The sequence below is a fragment of the Bubalus kerabau genome, chromosome 1 (genome assembly GCF_029407905.1).
Source record: "Bubalus kerabau isolate K-KA32 ecotype Philippines breed swamp buffalo chromosome 1, PCC_UOA_SB_1v2, whole genome shotgun sequence".
NCBI classification, from domain to species: Eukaryota; Metazoa; Chordata; class Mammalia; order Artiodactyla; family Bovidae; genus Bubalus; species Bubalus kerabau.
The window spans coordinates 144,023,758-144,046,669 of NC_073624.1; the positions used below are offsets into that span (position 1 = coordinate 144,023,758).

At 37.8% G+C, this 22,912-nt stretch overlaps 1 long non-coding RNA gene across 10 annotated transcripts in view; it reads right to left on the reverse strand.

Annotated features, from left to right (window-relative positions):
* The window catches only part of LOC129659300 (uncharacterized), a 264,145-nt gene that overhangs the window by 189,526 nt on the left and 51,707 nt on the right, over positions 1-22,912 (reverse strand). The window contains exons 4-5 of one of the 10 annotated variants that reach the window (XR_008717977.1): positions 21,775-21,842; positions 20,233-20,447 (exon numbers count right to left, since the gene is read on the reverse strand). The exons of 6 other annotated variants lie outside the window; for them this stretch is intronic. This is a non-coding gene — a long non-coding RNA (uncharacterized LOC129659300). Of the gene's footprint in view, positions 1-9,039; positions 12,816-20,232; positions 20,448-20,664; positions 21,843-22,912 lie in introns of those variants that run through there. 3 more of the 10 variants (XR_008717994.1, XR_008718012.1, XR_008717955.1) reach the window with 3 other exon arrangements.

Sequence of the window (22,912 nt, forward strand, 5' to 3'; positions counted from 1 at the left end):
ACACACACACACATTATATATATATCTTGGTAAAAAGTTTGGTGAGTATATACATTCATAAACTCATCTTTTAAAATCCATCAATTTCATGCATGTCAATTTTACTTTAAAAAAGGATAGATTCTGCAATACATTTTTTGATATGTCACCTCAGGTGAGGATAAAAAAAGCAAAATAAACAAATGGGGCTACATTAAATTAAAAAGCTTTTCCATAGCAAAGGAAACTATCAATAAAACTAAAAGGTTCCCTAGTGAATGGGAGAACATATTTGCAAATATGTTTTGCATATTTTATACAGGGTTAATCGGAGAAGGCAATGGCACCCCACTCCAGTACTCTTGCCTGGAAAATCCCATGGATGGAGGAGCCTGGAAGGCTGCAGTCCATGGGGTCGCTGAGGGTCGGACACGACTGAGCGACTTCACTTTCACTTTTCACTCTCATGCATTGGAGAAGGAAATGGCAACCCACTCCAGTGTTCTTGCCTGGAGAATCCCAGGGACAGGGGAGCCTGGTGGGCTGCCGTCTATGGGGTCGCACAGAGTCAGACAGGACTGAAGTTACTTAGCAGATGATTAGCAGTATTTGGCATCTTTTAACATGTCTTTTGGTCATCTATATGTCTTTTTTGAATAAATGTCTATTCAGGTCCTCTGCCCAGTTTTTAATCATTTTTTGATGTATGAGTTCTTTGTATAATTTGGATATTAACCCTGTATGCTTCTGCTACTGCTAAGTCACTTCAGTCGTGTCCGACTCTGTGCGACCTCATAGATGGCAGCCCATAGAATTAGCAGTAGCAGTAGCATACAGGGTTAATATCCAAATTATACAAAGAACTCATACATCAAAAAATGATTAAAAACTGGGCAGAGGACATGAATAGACATTTATTCAAAAAAGACATATAGATGACCAAAAGACATGTTAAAAGATGCTGAATACTGCTAATCATCTGCTAAGTAACTTCAGTCCTGTCCGACTCTGTGCGACCCCATAGACGGCAGCCCACCAGGCTCCCCTGTCCCTGAGATTCTCCAGGCAAGAACACTGGAGTGGGTTGCCATTTCCTTCTCCAATGCATGAGAGTGAAAAGTGAAAGTGAAGTTGCTCAGTCGTGTCTGACCCTTAGCGACCCCATGGACTGCAGCCCTCCAGACTCCTCCATCCATGGGATTTTCCAGGCCAGAGTACTGGAGTGGGGTGCTATTTCCTTCTCTGTGCTAATCATCAGGGAAATGCAAATCAAAACACAATGAGATATCACCTCATCACCTCATACTTTTCAGGAAAAAAAAAAGAAAAAAAAAAACAATGAAAAACAAGCATTGGCAAGGATGTGGAAGAAAGGGAACCCACATGCACTTTTGGTAGGACTATAATTTGGTGCAAGCACTATGTTAAACAGTATGGAGAATAGCAATTCTACTCCTGGGTATTTTTCTGAATAAAACAAAAGCACTAATTTAAAAAGATACATGCACCCATATGCTTATGGCAGCATTATTCACAATAGCCAAGATATAAGAGTACCCACTGATAAATGAATGGATGTAGAAGACGTAATACATATATGTAAATACAATGAGGTATTACTCAGTCATAAAAAAAAATAAAATCTTGCTATTTGTGACACTGAAATATTCTATGATTTCATTTACATGTGGAATCTAATAAATATAGCAAATGAACAAAAATAACAAAACAGAAACAGACTTTTATACAAAGAGAATGGACAGGTGATGGCCGGAGGGAAGGGGTCATGGGAGGATGAGTGAAATAAGTAAACAAAATTGAGAGGCAAAAATACCAGTAGAAAAATAAATATCATGGGCATGAAATGTCTAGTGTAGGAAATATAGTCAATAATTATGTAATATATTTGTATGGTATCAAAGGTGATCAGAGGTACAAACTTCTAGTTATAAATACACTCTGAAAGTCGCTCAGTCGTGTCTGACTCTTTGCCACCCCATGGAGTATACAGTCCATGGAATTCTCCAGGCCAAAATATTGGTGTGGGTAGCTATTTCCTTCTCCAGGGGATCTCCCCAACCCAGGGACCGAACCCAGGTCTCCCACATTGCAGGTGGATTCTTTACCAGTTGAACCATCAGAGAAGCCCTAATTACATTCTAGGGACATAATATGCAACACAATTAATGTAATTAATACTGAAACATTGTATATGAATGTTAAGAGTAAATCCTGAGAATTTTAATCACAAAAAAATAGCTTTTTTTTTCTTTTTATTTGGTACCTATATGAGATAATAGACGTTCATTAAATGTATTGTAGTAATCATTTTAGGATGTATGTAAGTTAAATCATTATGCTATACACTTTAAACTTATACAATGCAGTATGCCAATTATATTTCAATAAAACTGGAAGAGAAATAAATATTAAACACAGCTAAAATCATACAGTATAGGAGTATTGTAAGATTTATAATGTAGCCCTCACTTCTCAGTTGGAGGTCAAATCTGACTTTACTAAACTGAATATGATTAGTATACAAATAAATCTTATCTAAAATAATAATTAGCTACTTTTTTTAAAAGACTGAATTCCTTTACTTATAGGAGAATAAACTGAGAAAAAATCATTGAATCAGTCTAACAATTTATATTGGAAAAAGGTAAAAATAAAAGCCATTTTAAGGCAATATTCCATCACAGGGGCTCCTTCTCTTAGATTCCTCATCTTAGATACCAGAACCATAATTATAATAATTTGATATAATTATAACAGATAGGAAGAAATCTACACTATGTAATAAGATACACAACACACCTTACTTTTGCAGAGCTGTGAAAGTCCAACACTAATTTTGGACACAAGTACTCAATTCTGTCTCATAAAGGAGGCTGAAGGACAGGTTCTGACCCCTCCTGAATCCTTGTACTGTATGTCCATATTGCTTGTTCTCTTCTCATCTGGCCAGAATTTCTATTTTATGCCCCAAGGTCCTGACTGCTAATTACTGACAGTTATTTTTTTCTTATGATTTCTGGAAAACAATCCATGAGCCTATCACTCTAAGAAATGAGCTCAGCATAATCAAAGTTTTATCCCAGTGGTTATAATAGTGGTTGCATGAGCCAGTGATTAGCTGTTCATTCTGTACATGGTGGGGAATAGGTGGACAGAAGGATTCAAGAGCCTTTGGTGGGAAGATGTGCTTCCTGCTTGGCAGATAAACTGGTATTTCATTACAAGATGTTCCTTATAATGCCAGCAAACTTCCAGGAGTCATAGTAGCAAAGACCACCATTGATTTGTGCCATGCAGGGCAGGAGTACAAATGGAAGTTCATGTATCATGGCTACATGTTTAAATATGGGCTTTCCAGGTGGCACTAGTGGTAAAGAACTTGCCTGCCCATGCAGAAAACATAATGAGACATGGATTCAATCTCTGGGTTGGGAAGATCCCCTGGAGGAGGAAATGGCACCCCACTCTGGTATTCTTGCCTGGGAAATCCCATGGATAGATAAGCCTGGCAAGCTGCAGTCCATAGGGTTGCAAAGAGTCAGACATGACTGAAGTGACTTAGCACACATACAAATCAAGCTTTTACACTGTTGAATAGAATGCCCTTTATCCTCCTACATGGACAAATACACATTCTTAGTGACAGAACAAAAAATATATCAATATAAATAAATTATATAAGTTAATACACATATGGATTATGTAATTAATTTTTATATATGTATAAATCTATGCTTGTTATAAGAGTGAAAAATGACACACCAAAGACACCTGAATTTATTATTGCTCATGTCTGAGTGTTCTGTTGATGGTCCAACAGTATTAGTTTATATTCATTTTGTAAAATTTATATTTTGTTTCATATCAACAAAGCTACCTATCATACTATTATAATTGAAACTTTCATACAACTTATGTTGTATACAACCATAATTGTATACAGAACTGTATAAAGGATTTTAAAATGTCACGTGTACAAAATGTATAAAATTTTTAGATGTTTTTATAAAATATTTAAATGGAAAAATAGAAAAGATTATTCTGTTTCTAAAAGTGTTTTTCTTAAAGGATTCAAAATTATCTATTGGCATCAAAAGGCAAAATAAAATTATAATCAATTCATATTAAAATTTTACAAAGTTATTTAAATAAAGCCCCAAATTTTGCATTTCATTTTTTGAAATTTTAATTAAACTATATTATGTATTATTATAAAAATAATATTCTCATACCTGGCATTGAAATTCCATCTGGTTACTAATGGAAAGAATCAATACCACACTTCTTGAATCTCATGTCTAGACCTACCCTGCCAGTGCACTAAACATTATGAGACATGGGTTCAATGGGTTGGGAAGATTCCCTGGAGGAGGAAATGGCAACCCATTCCAGGATTCTTGCCAGGAGAATCCCGTGGTCAGAGGAGTCTATAGGGTCCAGTCAGCTTTCCCCATACTTCAAGCCAACCTGCTTCTTTACTCTAGAAATATTCCAAACCTCTCGCCTTCTGGCAGGCAGATCTGAGATTGGTTCTCCCATCTCCTTGCTTGGCTATCTTGTGAAAAAACGCTTTCTCTGCTGCAGATTTGACATCTCAGCTTTTGGCTTGCTGCATTTTGGGTAAATGAATCTGGTTTATTAACATGACCCTACCATCATGCTTCAGAGCTCTCAGACCTGCTGTGATGGGGGTTAAAGGATATTTACATTTTTAAAGAGGAAAAACTGGCCTTAATATTCCATTTTCTTTAATATCCCATTTACTTTACAGTCTCTAAGAACAGAGAGATCAAATTGCCAACATCCACTGGATCATCAAAAAAGCAAGAAAGTTCCAGAAAAAAACATCTACTTCTGCTTTATTGACTATGCCAAAGCCTTTGACTGTGTGGATCACAATAAACTGTGGAAAATTCTGAAAGAGATGGGAATATCAGACCACCTGATCTGCCTCTTGAGAAACCTATATGCAGGTCAGGAAGCAACAGTTAGAACTGGACATGGAACAACAGACTGGTTCCAAATATGAAAAGGAGTATGTCAAGGCTATATATTGTCACTGTGCTTATTTAACTTATATGCAGAGTACATCATGAGAAATGCTGGGCTGGAAGAAGCACAAGCTGGAATCAAGATTGGTGGGAGAAATATCAATAACCTCAGATATGCAGATGACACCACCCTTATGGCAGAAAGTGAAGAACTAAAGAGTCTCTTAATGAAAGTGAAAGAGGAGAGTGAAAAAGTTGTCTTAAAGCTCAACATGCAGAAAACTAAGATCATGGCATCCAGTCTCATCACTTCATGGCAAATAGATGGAGAAACAGTGGAAACAGTGGCTGACTATTTTGGAGGGCTCCTAAATCACTGCAGATGGTGAGTGCAGCCATGAAATTAAAAGACGCTTACTCCTTGGAAGAAAAGTTATGACCAACCTAGACAGCATATTAAAAAGCAGAGACATTACTTTGCCAACAAAGGTCTGTCTAGTCAAGGCTATGGTTTTTCCAGTAGTCATGTATGGATGTAAGAGTTGTACTATAAAAAAGCTGAGCCCCGAAGAATTGAAGCTTTTGAACTGTGGTGTTGGAGAAGACTCTTGAGAGTCCCTTGGACTGCAAGGAATCCAACCAGTCCATCCTAAGGGAAATTAGTCCTGAATATTCATTGGAAGGACTGATGCTGAAGCTGAAGCTCCAATACTTTGGCCACCTGATGCCAAGAACTGACTCATTGGAAAAGACCCTAATGCTGCAAAAGACTGAAGTCAGGAGGAGAAGGGGAGAACAGAGGATGAGATGGTTGGATGGCATCACTGATTCAATGGGCATGAGTTTGAGTCAACTGCGGGAGTTTGATGGACAGGGAGGCTGGCGTGCTGCAGTCCATGGTGTCACAAAGAGTCAGACACAGCTGAGCAACTGAACTGAACTGAAGAACACCAGTTCCCATGTGAGTTAGAAGGAGCTCTCTGCAGTTAAAACAGTAGAGGAACTGCTGTTTAATAACAAACCTTGGGAGTTCATAGTGCACATTATCATATTATGAGCTCAGAGAAGCCCTAAAGGAAAGAAATATGTTTTTTTTCCCTAAAGCATTTGGCCACTGAAGCCACCATTTTTCAACTAAACATATACTGGCATTGGTGTTCCTCAAACTCAGTATAGGAAATACTGCTTCAATATTTAAATGTCTAGTACTTTTTTTTCCATATGTTGTTTCAAGTAACTTTTCTACTAATTAATTCATTAACACAGGAAGGGATTTATATTTCTATCTATTGCCTAAGTCAGCAACTGTCATTGACAGAGCAAACTGACAATTTTATATCTTCTTAATAAGTAAAACTACAGCCATTAAACAAGGAAATCAATTTTAAGTTCAGAAAAGACTAGCTGAGGCATCTTTTCACAGCTGACTTTGGAAACAGTGTCATCTGAGAACACATGGGTTGACAGAAGGCAGAAGGGGTTAAGAGCAGTAGATTTTCACCTGTTTTCCCACAGTGTCAGGGGAATGCTGTTCATCAAAATAAAGAGGCACTACTCAGTGTTTCTTCCTTCATGACTGGTATTATTTGAAATTAATTGGTTTGTCCAGGATCTTTCATTAAGACATAGATCATAGGGAACAAAACCCTTCATCTCCAATCAATCAGTTTTCAGCCATCTGAACAACCATTGTCTGTAAAACAGTGAATCGTCAAATTAAAGAAAAATTTCAGTGTTTACAATTGTGTGTATTATCAGCAATTAAAGAGAAAGACTCAGGAAAAAATGAATTTTCTACCTAAAAGTTACAGAAAGGGAGATCTTTGACTTGGAAGCAGAATAGAACAAAGCAGAGAACACAGCCTTATAGACTAAGAACATATTCCAGTGAGCAAGACCCAAGAGTGGAGAGCAGAGGTGTTACAGATATGACAAATATCAGACCATACACTGCTTCAATTCCCTCTCAATAACCCAAATACAATGTCAGAAACTCCATTCCATTTAAATTAGGAAAGATTCAAAACTATAAGATAAAATAAAAAGAGAGGAGCAGGGGCTTAAGAAGTATGAAAAGAGCAGCAGATTTTGGTTGATTTGAGGAAAGTCAGTCTAAGACTTAAAGAGAGAAGCAGATGTATTCCCTCATGTATTTGTCACGTTCCTTCTTTGTGTTCTATGTACTTAATTTTAGCATAAGAAGATGAAATACCCACTTGGGAATGATTGATGGTAAGGAACAAGGACAAGGAAAAGATGTCTGATGAGTGAGTTATGAAACAAAAGGGAACTTTCTTTTACTCTTTTGGCTTTGATCATCCTTAAATATATAACTGGTGGATTTAAGTATGAAAGATTTATTTTGAAAGTTTCACAAATAAGTGTCATGTAAACAGAATAGGAGAGGGTAATATACTATATGTTGATAAAAAGCAACAGAAAACCAAGAGAGTAGAAAATCTACTCCCCACCCTTAACAGCAAACCTGGTCCTGTCTTTTAGTGAATGATTGAGCCTCTATGTTTGAACTCTGAGAATTGTGGAGAGTTCAAGACAGTTGAATAAAGAGAAGAGGGGAGAGGGGAGGTAGGGTGAGTGGAGAGGGAAAGAGTTCAGTGAAAACAATAAAAAGGTCAGGATAAAAAGAAGTGAAAAAAAGTGAAAGTGTTAGTCTCTCAGTCATGTCCAACTCTTTCCAACTCCAGGGACTGCAACCTGCCAGACTCCTCTGTCCATGGAATTTTCCAGCCAAGAATATTGGCATGGATTGCCATTCCCTTCTCCAGGGGATCTTCCTGACCCAGATATCCAGAAAAGTCTTGTGCACTGCAGGTGGATTTTTTTTTTTTTTAACCATATGAGCCACCAGGGAAGGGGGGGGGGGACCCACAGAGAATAAAAAAGACCACAGATTAAGCAAAGTCAGATCCACAGAGAAAGCCGAGAATCAGCATCTATGATTAGAGCTAGTTGGGGTAGTAGCCTCAGGACTTGCAAAGGCTCCAGAGGTGGCTCACTGTTCTACAGTAGTCTCACCCCATTTGGAACGGTGGGACCACATTCCCACATTGCTAGGAATCTTTTTCTGCTCAGATGCAACTTTCAGGTGCTGTTGTAGACCATACCAAGGTAAGCAAAGTGCCTTTTCCACTCCCCACACTCCAGTTCAGACTGTTCTCGTCTTGTTTCCTTCCAGCTACAGAGATCTAAGACTCACTTTGTTTCTGTCCTTTTACACACAAATCTTTTATGAAAAATAAACAATAGAAAATGATGAGGTAAGAAAACTGTACTTTGTCCATGAGAAAAGTTCAAATTTGGATGAAAAAATATAGTCCAGAGCAAATAAAAGGTGTCTTAGACATATTTACTGTAGCTGTATGCGGTAGAAGAGCCAGAATCCCTGGCTCTTCCAAGACAGTGGGAACTTTTGTGACCCGGGGTTGTATGAGCTCTTTTCACCTTTCACCTTTTCCCATTTATAATAGAGAAAATAGCTTCAAGTCTTCTCATAGTTCAGTCACTCATCCTATACCTCCTTTATTAATGGAACTTTTGCTAGCTTATCTTTTAGGTATGTTCATTTAAACCTTGGGCCTCTGTTATTGGAACACACATTGGGTTTACCAGTCCACTCAACCCCCACAGTTGCAAATGGGCATGTTGCTTTAGTACTTCAGAGTGTGACTGTAATTAACCTTGAAGATTTCTCTGAAGTCTGAGTCCCTTGTCTATTTTCTCTTCAGTCTCTATTTTCCTTGCTTTTAAAAATTCATCTATTTATCTTGTAATTTGGAATTTTAGATCAAAGCTGAAATGTACATTTCTTTTGTTCCTCTTTTTGGTTCCTTCCCCTCCCCCCCTTTCAGTTGATTTTCAAAAAATGAAACAGAAAATTCTGAAAAAAAAAAAAAAAAAAAAAGAAAAGAAAATTCTGTCTTCATTTACTGATTGGAAATTCCAGACAGAAAATGAAGAGCTAACTAAAATATAGACAAAGGAGGCTTTCATGTGTCCACCTAAGTAAGAATAATAGTAAAGATATAAATAGCTACATCTAATATTTATTGAGCATGTATGATATGCCAAGAAACAGTTTAAACAGTTCACATCTTTTGGATTCATCAGAATAGCAAATTTACAAAATAGCTGCCATTATTAGCCTATTTTACAGATAAAAAAACTGAGGCATCCAACAGATTATATAATTTACACAAAGTCACAGCTAGGTGACAGATTCAGAGTACAAACTAAGGAATGAGGCTTTAAAGTGTTCACCTTTGATCATTATGTTGCTTCTTAATATATGATGAGTTAAAACTGCATTTTGGAGATCCTATGACTTTTCTTGGATGCCAGGAGCATGTAATCGTGCTCTAATCAGAGGATAACTGAATGGACGATGTAGATGGGGCTGAAGAGAAATGACTGGTTCTAACAGGCAAGCACTACCTGGCTCCATAAAAAGGGAGATGTAACAGGTTTCCAATTAACTAAAATTCCTTGTACAGTCAGATCAATGGGACGAGGGAGGAACTCATAGCTTAGATTTTACGACAACTCCATCCCGAAATAGTTAAATTAGAAATGGTGTCCAAAGGATTGAAATTGAGTAAGTTCATTACTTGATTGATAGACTGATTTTTAACCAGCAAAATTCCTCATCTGTAAAGGCAAAAGCCACATGCTTTCATCTTTGTAGAATCATTAATAATTTCTGTTCTCACCATCATTACCGATATGACCTAAGCAATGGAACATATAAATTATTAATATCTTAAATATCAGGAAATTGATCCTTTCTCTTGGTTTTCCTGATCCATTTATTTCATCCAGAGTTTCCCCCATAGGAAAAAAAATGACAATCAAGTCTACATTCCCATAAGAGTCCACCACTTCTTGACAAAATTCATTCTCTAAGACCAATCCTTTAATATTGTGAGCATTGTGATTTGCACCAAAAAGACAACCTCTTATTTTATGCTAATATATATTCTGCAAAGAGACAAGTGAAGAGAAATAAGTCTACTTTTATGTTATGTATGAGAAATTAGATGGTTAATTTTCAAGGGCTGCTTCAATAAATCCCAATTGAATTAGCCAGTATTAGTATGTGAAAGTGATCAAGAGACACTGCAAAAACACAATGCAAAATGAATACAAATGATTTGGCTCCAGATCTGATCAAATAAAGTAGAGGATTGAATTAACTAGTGAACAAAATTAAGTGGAAATGGCAGTATTTCACAGCTAGTTAACTGTGGCTATGAAACAGCACTGAAAAATTTAGACACCCATTCTGAACCTTTTATTGTTTCCACCCAGAAGTATCTCTAAAATTATATCTCTGCATGTACTAATCAGCTTGATATCATTAGTGATCTGGTGTTTGAGGCCATATTTATTTATCCAGTCTTTTATAAGACATTCACAGTGCCAAAAAAAAAAAAAAAATAGCAAATGTCTGCTGAACAGCTACTGAATTCTACCAGAATATCAATTAACTTTTTTTTTTTTTTTTCATTTAAGTCAGGGAAATGTAGAGGAGAGAGGAGGAAAGGAAAAACATAGATGAAAATTTTAGAAGATTTCTAAACTTTTAGCATCTCTGTAATTTTAATGTTGACATAAGAAGCACAGTGTAACATAATAGGAAGAGCCTTGAAGTCAGACATTCTTGAATTTCAGTTCCAAGTGAGTCACTTACTAGCTGGGCTACAAAACCTTAATTTATTCATCTTTAAAAAGACATTGTTGGAATGGGGAGGGAAGTGGAAGGGGGGGTTCAGGATGGGAAACACATGTACACCCATGGCTGACTCATGTCAATGTATGGCAAAAACCACTACAATATTGTAAAGTAATTAGTCTCCAATTAAAATAAATTACTAAAAAAAAAAGACTTTGTAGAAGCCTAACTCAAAAAAGTCATTTTATGAAATAAAACTAATATAATTAAATCTTCATCCTCTGTTGGGACATAATAGACTTTTTTCAGGAGGGAGAAGGGCATCTCCCACACAAATTGTGGGATCTTAGTTCCCTGACCAGGGATTGAACATGGTCTTCAACATTGGTAGTGAGGAGTCCTACACACAGTGTAACATAATAGGTAGAGCCTTGAACCACTGGACCATCAGGGAATTCCCAACAGAGGGAATTATTTTCATCATTCCAGTGTTAGAATGACTATTTCCTAGGATGCCACTGTCTCTACTGGTGGACAAATTCTCCCCCAGATCCTAATGCCATTCTTCCAGCATATTAATTGAAACTATATTTGATAAGGATGACGGCAAGTAAAAAGAAGAGGAATCTTTAAATGGAATCTGCAATGACTGAAGTCTGATTCATAGGAATAATTCTTCAGTTGAGAAGATCTCTAAATAATACCTATTATTTTATTAAACTCAAAGCAGTTGCCAAGCTTTGAGAATGATACTGTAGGAGACCAAAGATGCTGAGACAGCAATGATACCATATAGATGGAAAACACTTGCCTCTTATGAAACAAGTCAGCAGTTTCTGAAGCAGTTAAAAAATTCTTTTGAGTCTTCTTTAGGGACAAAGGGAATTAAACACAGAAAGTTTTCTTACAATGGTGTGTCTTTCCAACCTCTTATAAGTAATGGTAATTGAAATGTTTGCTTTCTCTCCTATATTCAGTGCAGAAATTATTTATCTTTGGCTGAAAGGCCAGTGTGTGGTGCTACCTTAGGCTGTTTCACTGCAGTGAAGTCAGTGAAATAACCTGCAATTGTTATTTATCATCAGTACTAAGTGTGCAAATCAACTAAGAAAGAAGGCAAGTCAAGTCTTAACACCTTGCAGTAGTAACAACATAGCACAGGCACCTATAAATAGATTAATTTTTCCTTCCAGTCCCTTTTAAATATTTCAACAATGTCAACCCCAGGCTGAAAATCTTGAGAGGCTAGCTCTGAGATTGCCATGAGGTCTTGTATAATTTCATCTGGTTCCTCTATTACAATGAAAGGCTTAAAGTTGAAGATCAGCACTTCTATAGATATTAGCCTTTGACTGACCGATGGTATGCTGTTCTTGAAAGATTTTTAGTTTCCACTCAGCCCTCACCTCCCTCCAGGAAACAGGAGGAGGAAAAAAGCAAAAAGGAGGTGTCCTTGATCGCTCTTGCTTTCATACTCTACACACTTGTCTTGACAATGTGCAATGCTTCACTTTTATTATCCAGCCTTTCAGAAAGACCTAGCTGCTTCTGTCTTGCTTCATTCTTGAGAGTCATTTCCTAGAGGTAGTTGGAGACAGCTAATATGTACACAAATTAGCCTTTGTCAGTCAGTCAGTCTGAGATTCACCAAGGAGGAGTTTAAGGCTAGAGTGGACTCATGGGACTCCACAGTGGGATCTATTTGCAAGAACATAGTAATTCAAGTCACATTTCCTGCTAAGTAAGTAAAGACTTCTCTGACTGGTTAAATATAAATTTATGCTGAAATGGATTAAGATGGTGGAGTTGTGTACTCATAAATACTCTATCTGCATGACAGTTTTGTAGAAAATTATTACCACACTTAATTATATTAGTATAGCAACAATAAGCAAAACAATCTTTCAGCTCTTCAAATAAGCAGTAAGTTGAGAGAATGAGAATGTGTGTGTATGCTTAGTCGTTCAGTCAGGTCTGACTCTTTGTGACCCCATTGATTGTAGCCTGCCAGGCTCCTCTGTCTATGGAATTTTCCAGGCAAGAATATTGGAGTGAGTTACCATGTCCTTCTCCACGGGATCTTGACAGCCCACATCTCCTGCATTGGCAGGTGGGATTCTTTACCACTGAACCACCTGGGAGGCCAAGCAAGAATGAAAGCAGAAAAGTAAAACCAACAGTTCAGTTCAGTTCAGTTCAGTTGCCCAGTTGTGTCCGACTCTTTGCAACCCCATGAATCGCAGCACGCCAGGCCTCCCTGTGCATCACCAACTCCCAGAGTTCACCCAAACTCATGTCCATCGAGTCGGTGATGCCATCCAGCCATCTCAACCTCTGTTGTCCCCTTCTCCTCCTGTCCCCAATCCCTCTCAGCATCAGAGTCTTTTCCAATGAGTCAACTCTTTCCATGAGCTGGCCAAAGTATTGGAGTTTCAGCTTTAGCATCTGTCCTTCCAAAGAACACGCAGGACTGATCTCCTTTAAATGGACTGGTTGGATCTCCTTGCAGTCCAAGGGACTCTCAAGAGTCTTCTCCAACACCACAGTTCAAAAGCATCAATTCTTCGGTGCTCAGCTTTCTTCACAGTCCAACTTTCACATCCATACATGACCACTGGAAAAACCATAGCCTTGACTAGATGGACTTTGTTGGCAAAGTAATGTCTCTGCTTTTCAATATGCTATCTAGGTTGGTCATAACTTTCCTTCCAAGGAGTAAGCATCTTTTAATTTCATGGCTGCAATCACCATCTGCAGTGATTTTGGAGCCCCCAAAAATAAAGTCTGACACTGTTTCCACTGTTTCCCCATCTATTTCCCATGAAGTGATGGGACCAGATGCCATGATCTTAACTAACCTTTTATTCTGAATCATGCATGTCTAATACTCAATTCTTTGAAAAGGCTTTCTTCACTATTTTATCTTTGGCATTAATGTCCTATAACACAATCTACCAAATGGCTATCAAAGGAGTTTGTGACACTCTCTCATTTTAGAGACTGCTCCTAAAAGCTTGGGGCTTCCTGGATGGCACAATGGTAAAAGAATCTACCTGACAATGCAGGAGATACAAGAAATTTGGGTTTGATCCCTGGGTCAGGAAGGTCCCCTGGAGAAAGAAATGGCAACTCATTCCACTATTCTTGCCTGGAAAATTTCATGGCAGAGGAGCCTGGCAGGGTAGAGTCCATGGGGTCACAAACATTTGGACATGACTGAGCTACTGAGTGTGCATAAAAGCCTGAGTCAGTTATTCAAAAGTGTTTATCCCCAATCTTTTTGGCATTACAACTCTCTAGTTTTATTTTATGTCAATTCACTTTTACCTATGTGAAAACCAGTGACACCCTTGTGTCCCTGGATAAATTACTCATCTCCAGAAGAGGTATTCCAAACTTCTTTTTATCAAACTCATTATACTGCTACTTGTACTTCTCAATGATTCTGTTGACAAATTCTCCATGAAATATGAATTTGATTCTCAGAAAATGAATGTGTAACGGGATATTAAAAATGTGAACCTCTTGGAACTTGAAAATTCAGTCTTAACTTCTAAAAACCTTCATTGTCCTCAGTTTCCTCATCTACAAAATGAGAAAAAACTAGACTTAGGTAATCTTTAAGTACCTTACAGCCCTTATATTTTTTGATTTTATAATCCTATGACTGTTTCATATCACATTTCTTCAACAAGCCCTAGTGTAGTCCCCTACTAACACAAAGCTAGAAAAAAAGTACAATAAATAGGAGGGGCTCTACTCTGAGATCCAAATTCATGCTCTCTTCTCTAATGCTGACCCTTCCCCATACAATCCTCTCAAGTGAAGTGAAGTCGCTCATTTGCTTCTGACTCTTTGTGACCCCATGGACTTTAGCCTACCAGGCTTCTCCATCCATGGAATTTTACAGGCAAGAGTACTGGAGTGGGTTGCAATCTTCTCAATCTCCTGACTAATCCAAATTTTCAGTACCTATTTACTTGTTCCCTCTTGATGACCTCTGATTTGTAGGTTTCCTAACTCTTCTTTAACAATATAAACCAAGCCTTCCTTGACCCTCTTATGGAGTTCTTGACTCTTAAATATTCAATGTCCATCAAATGTCTGCTGCCTTTTGCTGGACATATGTTTACCAGTCTGACTATACTGCTATTAACTTTGGCCCCATATTAAAAGGCTAGTGATGAACAACTGAGCAGTTTATTTTCTCAGTTATTTTTCATCTATTTAATGAATTTCTTCTATAGGCAGAGTACTGTAAAATATTCTAGAGAAATATATCCTAGAAAAGGCAAAAGTCAATGCACTCAAAATAACTTCGAGTGTTAAAATGCAGAGGACCATGAATAATACAATATGCAAAGGGAACAAAGGGTATATGCTGAGTATAGGTGATCTAACAAGACAGGAGGTGCTGGTGCTCAGTTGTGTCTGACTCTTTGTGACCCTATGGACTGTAGCCCACCATGCTCTTTTTGTCCATGGGCTTTCCCAGGCAAGCATACTGGACTGGGTTGCTATTTCCTTCTCCAGGGGATCTTCCTGATCCAGGAATCTAACCTGCATCTCTTTTGTCTCCTGCATTGGCAGGTGGATTTTTTGTCAAAACTGTGTCACCCAAGTAAATTCTTCCTAAGTGTTTAAATTGTTGGAGTTTCTTTTTAGGTAGGAAGCCTTGGGTTTATCTTTATTTTACTTTGTTTCCTTTTCTCCTTTCTAATATTCAGTTATTTGAATAGATATTATATGCATATGATATGAAATTCAAATTGTACAAAGATATATTATGAAAAAAGTCTCTCCCTTATCCTCTTAGTTCCCTTCCACAGAAGCAACCAAAATTTCTTAGAAACACAGCTTTAAAGTTTAGTTTTATAATGAATGATAAATCATCCTCCTGATTCCAAGGGCTGGTGTTGCATAATCAACTGAAGAGTTTAGGTAATTCTTAATTCTACAATTTTTGAGCCTAAAAAGAGCTCTGTTTTCCCATCTCCATGAATTGCGTGTACATTTTGCCTAATTATGTACTTGAGCAAACTATTTATGGGCTAGTAGAACCCTTGTGCTATCTCCCCTGCCATATACTGACCTATACCATCATTACCTCAAGTTACATTTACCATGTCACCACAAATTTAATTTTAGACTAACATTTAACTTTTGTAAGACCCAAATCGATGCAACTGATTGGATAAAGGAGCATTTATCTGTGTTTATCATGCGACAGGTATAAATCTCAACAAAATTAAGATTTATTCATGCCTGCTAATCTAGTCCATTCTGCTCTAGCTGTTCTGAAAGCAGTGAATCAAAATTGATATCCATTCTGAACCAGAAACATATGACAAATGAAGACTTGTGCTGTCAAATATTGTTGTTTTCTAAACACTTATTGATCACCAGTTGAGGGCAATGGGAGGATGTGTGCAAAAATTACTAGTAAAACTGATACACAAAATGAAAATCTGACTTTTTATAGCCAGTTCTGTTTAGTACCTATATATAATTGTTATTCATTACTGTCATTTTAAAAAGGCTTAAAACAGTTCTCAACTAGATCTTAAAAATTTTTAAACATGAGAAAAGAAGAGAAGCTAAAGGCAAAGGAGAAAAGGAAAGTTTACCCATTTGAATGCAGAGTTCCAAAGAATATCAAGGAGAGATAAGAGATCTCTTAAAAGAGATAAGAGATAAGGGATCACTTCCTCAGTGAACAAGGCAAAGAAATAGAGGAAAACAATAGAATGGGAAAGACTAGAGAGCTCTTCAAGAAAACTGGAGATACCATGGGAACATTTCATGCAAAGATGGGCACAATAAAGAACAGAAATGGTATGGACCTAACAGAAACGGAAGATATTAAGAAGAGGTGGCAAGCATACACAGAAGAACTATACAAAAAAGATCTTTATGACCCAGATAACCATGATGGTGTGATCACTCACCTAGAGCCAGACATCCTGGAATGCAAAGTCAAATGTGCCTTAGGAAGCATCATTAGTGGAGGTGATGGAATTCCAGCTGAGCTATTTCAAATCCTAAAAGATGATGCTGTGAAAGTGCTGCACTCAATATGCCAGGAAATTTGGGAAAAAACTCAGCAGTGGCCACAGGACTGGGAAAGGTCAGCTTTCATTCCAATCCCAAAGAAAGTCAATACCAAAAAATGTTCAACAGTACGTGAACCATGAACTTCCAGATATTCAAGCTGGATTTAGAAAAGGCAGAGGCAGAGGAACCATGGATCAAATTGGCTATATGTGTTGGATCATAGAAAAAACAAGAGAGTTTCAGAAAAACATCTATTTCTGATTTATTGACTACACCAAAGCCTTTGACTGTGTGGATCAAAAGAAATTATGGAAAATTCTTAAAGTGATGGGAATACCAGACCACCTTACCTGCCTCCTGAGAAATCTCTAGGCAGGTCAAGAAGCAACAGTTAGAACTGGACATGGGACAGCAGACTGGTTCCAAATTAGGAAAGGAGTATGTCAAGGCTGTATATTGTCACTCTGCTTATTTAACTTATATGCAGAGTACATAATGTGAAATGCCAGGCTGGATAAAGCACAAGCTGAAATCAAGATTGCCAGGAGAAATATCAATTACCTCAGATATGCAGATGACACAATCCTTATGGCAGAAAGTGAAGAGGAACTAAAGAGCCTCTTGATGAAAATGAGAGAGGAGAGTGAAAAATTTGGCTTAAAAGACAACATTCAGAAAACTAAGATCATGGCATCCAGTCCCATCACTTCATGGCAAATAGATGGGGAAACAATGGAAACAGTGTCAGACTTTATTTTGGGGGCTCCAAAATCACTGCAGATGGTGACTGCAGCCATGAAATTAAAAGATGATTGCTTTTTGGAAGAAAAGCTATGACCATCCTAGACAGCATATTAAAAAGCAGAGACGTTACTTTGCCGACAAAGGTCTGTCTAGTCAAAGCTATGGTTTTGCTAGTAGTCATGTATGGATGTGAGAGTTGGACTATAAATAAAGCTGAGTGCCGAAGAATTGATGCTTTTGAACCATGGTGCTGGAGAAGACTCTTGAGAGTCCCTTGGACTGCAGGGAGATCCAACCAATCAATAATAAAGGAAATCATTGGAGGGACTGATGCTGAAGCTGAAACTTCAATACTTTGGCCACCTGATGTGAAGAACTGACTCATTGGTAAAGACCCTGATGCTGGGCAAGATTGAAGGCAGGAGGAGAAGGGGACGACAGAGGATGAGATGGTTGGATGGCATCACTGACTTGATAGACATGAGTTTGAGCAAGCTCCGGGAGTTGGTGATGGACAGGGAAGCCTGATGTGCTGTAGTCTATGGGTTTGCAAAGTGTCAGATACTACTGAGTGACTGAACTGAACTGAACTGAACTGAACACAATTCCCAACTAGGTCTCAGAAATTTTTAAACATATCACTAGCTAGTTTTACACATGGTATAGTAGGTTAGAAAAAAGCAGGATACTAATACTAGCAAAATGCAAAAGTCCAGAGGTCTAAGAAAAATAAAAGGATCTATATGAAAAATTTTCAACAAATTTGATAATAAAATTAATTTAGTTTGCCATGTATAAGAATACTTTTACTTACTCACCTGTTTCTATGTAAGAGTATTTGCATAGTATACTTGTTATGTTCTATGTGGGAATTTTTTAAAAATTGGGAATTATTAGTTTTAGCTTTTGCAAATTATCCTCCTAAATGAGGAATTTCTACCAAGCCAAAAGACTTAGATATAGAAAGAGGGCTTCCCATCTGGCTTCCCAAGTGGCATAGTTGTAAAGAATCCATCTGCCAGTATCAGAGATGCAAGAGATGCAGGTTTGATCCCTGGGTTGGGAAGATCTCCTGGAGTAGGAATTAGCATTCCATTCCTGTATTCTTGCCTGGAAAATTCCATGGACAGAGATGCCTAGCAGGATACAGTTCATGGGACCACAAAGAATCAGGCATGACTGAGCACTCACTCACTCCTAGAAAGACAAGTTTGTGACTTGACCAATCATGATTTGTGGGAAGGAAGATAGGTTCTATTTTTGTAAAAGCTTATTCTGAATACTTCTGGCCCATTTAAAATCTCACAGCACACTGGTGCAGGCCTGTAGCAGCTGCACATTCATGGCCAATTCAGCATAATCTCTGAAAGGTATCATCTAGGAGTAACCAAGTCACCAGTCAACTGCTTCTTTCGGTGGCATGATGAGGGCAGACACCAGATTTCATAGAATTAAGATGGCCATTGGGAGAAAATCCTGAGTTGAAGAGATTCACTTTACAGATTTCATCAATGAAAAGAAAAGAATGAAAAGATAAAATCAGTGGTTCTTCTAAATTATGTGAATATTTTATATTGAGAATGTAGATATATGCTGTTTATACCTGTGAAAAAGTTAGATATATAGCTGATGGAGTCATTTTCTTATAGAATGATAAATGTTTGGGGACAAAACAGAAAGAATACCAGAAAAGAAGGTAGATATTGAAATACTGAAGAGAAGGGAGATTTTTATGGGAATAAGACCCTAAGGAAGGGGCTCCTCGTGCTGGGTCATTAGATTTGAAAGGTATGGAGAGCCTGTAATTTGTGCATATCAGTTAAGATTGTTGCTTTGCTTATGTAACAAAAAACCTACTCCAGTGCCTCAATCTAGTGACTTTTTTTTCTCCCTCACATAAGACAAAGTATGTAATTAATCACCTAGGGCTGGCGTCTTGACCACACATCAGCCAAGCCTTATCCACCTTCTCTCACTCCACTTTGCTGTTTTTTACTTGTGGCTTCTCCCCTCACATTTGTCACCATAAAAACAAGAAAGAAGAGGAAGGATAAACAACTTCATCAAAGAAGCAACATAACTGGCTGATCTTTGCTTAAATTTCACTACTTGAACTATATAACATCACCATCTCCCAGGGAATCTGGGAAGACAACTGTATGGCTTTGCGCATTATTGATCTTCCCTCCAAAATTGAGGTGCTTTTAAAGAGAAAATGAGTGAGTATGTATACTGATCAGACAAATAATATCTGACATATTTTAAACCTTTGTCTACTCAACACTGATATATACATTTACTCCTTTTCCCCAACTAACATAATCCCAAATTCTTATACAAGCTGGTATATACCCAGTTCAAATTCCAGGTTCTTTTGGTACTGTAGCAGGTCTGCATGTCTGATAACCTCGAATGCATAAAAATGTTATCTGCTTTCAACATACCCAGTAAGAAAAGTACAGACAAATGAAAACTTTCATCCATAAACAGGGATGTAGCTAGGAAGCACATCAAGTGGGCAACCCCCTAGTCCTGGGGTTACACTTCTTCACTATCTCTGCCTCTGGACCCCCTTTGTCCCTTGCCCTGGGGACCGGTCATCCTTAGAATCTTCCTTCTATCATCCTTCATGACCGCATCGGATGTGAGCATTTTGGAGGAAGAAGCCACTTCCTGGAGGCTACAGAGGTTTAGCAGAGGACTTCCTCCTGGTGCCTGTTCAGGTACCTAAGGACTGCCTGCCCGGGTTGAATAGTTAGACGCCAATGACAACTGCAAAGAGCTTTTTCAGCCACAGTTTGAGGACTATGATCTTTCCATCTCGGTGGCAGAAGTGACTAGCTCTAGTTCAAGTTCATCCTTTTTGTTGGGCTTTCCTAAGAGTGTTAAGAACAAGCAGCATCCAGAAACACACATTTTTCTACCATTTCTTCTAAAACTATAGTCTTGGTCAGCCCATGGTAAGTTTCCTAAGGAAAAACAGGCAGCAGTTTGGTCAAATAATGAACAAGGATTACCAGCTCTGTCCAACATGCAATGTGGACAAATAGCTTGTAGCCCTGTCCTCTCCCCTTTTCTACCCTATTCAATCCATTGTTTTTTTTTTTTTTTTTTTCAGTAAACTTTCAAAACCTTAAATACAGGAACCCACTCCTATACATATTGGAGCTTTTCAGGGATTACATGGCACAAAATCCCAACTGTGTATATGTGTATATGTGTGTGTGTGTTTGTGTGTGTGTGTATGTATATGTATATATATATATATATATAATCTAGAGAAGATGAATGTATTCTGTATATTTTTCTTCCAAGTTTATTTTTTCTCCACAACACATTTTGCTTATATAACAAGAGCTATCCTCAGGTAGACAGTCCAGGTTTGGAGCTCTGGCTTCGTAATATCATCAGTGTTCCAGGCCATTTCCCTGCTTTCTACTCTGCCATCATTATAGACTGTTTTTATGCTGCCACCTCATTGTCACAATGGCTATTCCATTTCAGGCAAGAAGAAAGGTGGAGAAGAAATGGATAGCACTTAAAAGAAAGAAAAACCTTTCCCAGAAATTTCCAGAAGATTCTTACTGACACTGCAAAGGTCAGAATACTGCACAGCGGTCTATCTCTAGGAAAACTCTGGTAAGGCAAGGCTTTCAACCAGACACATTGCTGCTCCAAACAAAATGTGAGCTCTCTAATGAAGACAGGAGGAAAGAATGGTTATTAGGTTAACAATTAGTGGTGTCTGTCATATTCTGTCTGCCCCTCAATAGGGCTGGGACATATAAGAAGCACATGTCAGCATTTGTGGAACTGAATGGAAGCCTTAAAGAAAATTCCCAAAGCCATACTTGTAGGGAGGACGAATGATGAAAGGATAGCTTCAGGCCATTAATAATTCAATGAGAAGGTGAATGTTTATGAAGAAACGCTCTGTATAACTTCAGTTATCTCCATGAATTAAAAGGTAAGGAGATTTTTGAATAGACAAACCAGGTTGAAGTATGGAATGTCCAGTGATGTGAATATGAAGTAACTTCAAAACGCAATGAACAAAAGTATAAGAATCCCCAAGTATTAACATCTTCCAAGCTTGACAGTTCCCTTCAATAGCAACTGTCTCTTCTCAGAACAAAAATGTGTCCAGTGGTACTTCCTGGTACCAGTGGAAATAGAAGATCGTCCAGTATCTCTGGTCTGCTTATCATGTCCCCAAACATTCGCTGCTCACTCTCCGCAACTCTCTTTGGTTTTTGTTCTCTTTCATTTAAAAAAAAAAAAAAAAAAGGAAAGTACCTTAGTCATGTTTTACTCTTTGAGACCCCATGGACTGTATCCTGGCAGGCTCTTCTGTTCATGGAATTCTGCACACAAGAATAGATATTATTTTCTGTAGCCGGCCCTCCATTCTATTGTATTGCTCATGCTTTTTCCTGAAGTCACTTCAATTATCCTCCCTTCCTTATATCTCAGTGTGGCTCAGGCTTATGTTGCTATGTTGCTAAGGTGGTCATGAAAAAAATAATGTCAGTCTAATTTGGATAATACCATGGTCAAAAGCAACAGCATGATATAAGTAAGTTGATTAAAAATTAATTGGGTTAAAAATTCTGATGTCAGGACCCCCAGATTAAAAATTTGAGCTGATAAAGACATCTTGCCTCATTACATCTTAAAATACTATGTTACTAACAATCTAGTTAGATTTGTAAAGCATGTGATTTACAAAGATAGTACTTCCCTTTTGAGAAAATCTTTCACATATGTAAGTTATCTCTCACATATTTGACAGATGATTTCATCTGGATCTGAATCTTTTTCTTGGTAAAGAAGAATCACTATATTTTCATTATGGCATTGGATTCTTCCTCTTACCTCTCAATCATATTACACTTTACATTCTAATCATATTAAAATGATTAATCTCCATAGGCCCATAATGTTTTAAAAAACTGGACCTTGCCTAATGCTCTTTCTTCTGCTTTCAATGTCTTCAACCAGCTTGATTCTCACCAGCAAGTTAATCCTTAGAATTTGTTCTCTAATAAGGAGATGGCTCTGACTGAGAGATGAGGATCCTGTGCAAACCTGCCTAAACTTCTCACATTTTTATTTTCAAGCAAGAAATAACCTTTGCATGAAGGTTTCACAATTTTCTTATACCGAGAGATAAAGAACAAAGAGACAATTTTATTACCATACAATTTCCATGGGGGAGCTTTTTGGACATTTGCTGTGACCTTACTGTTAGAGCAAAGAAGAAGCATTGCTCTTGAGCCTGGGTTCAACCAACAACCCACAGTCTCTGAAGCTGATGAGACAGTGGCTAATTTTTGAATCATATTTATTAAAATGTAGATGCCCTTTTTCAATGCCTTAAGTCAGTCTTAAGTCACAGAAATTCATCTTTGCCTTCAGTGTGATCAATCTTCCT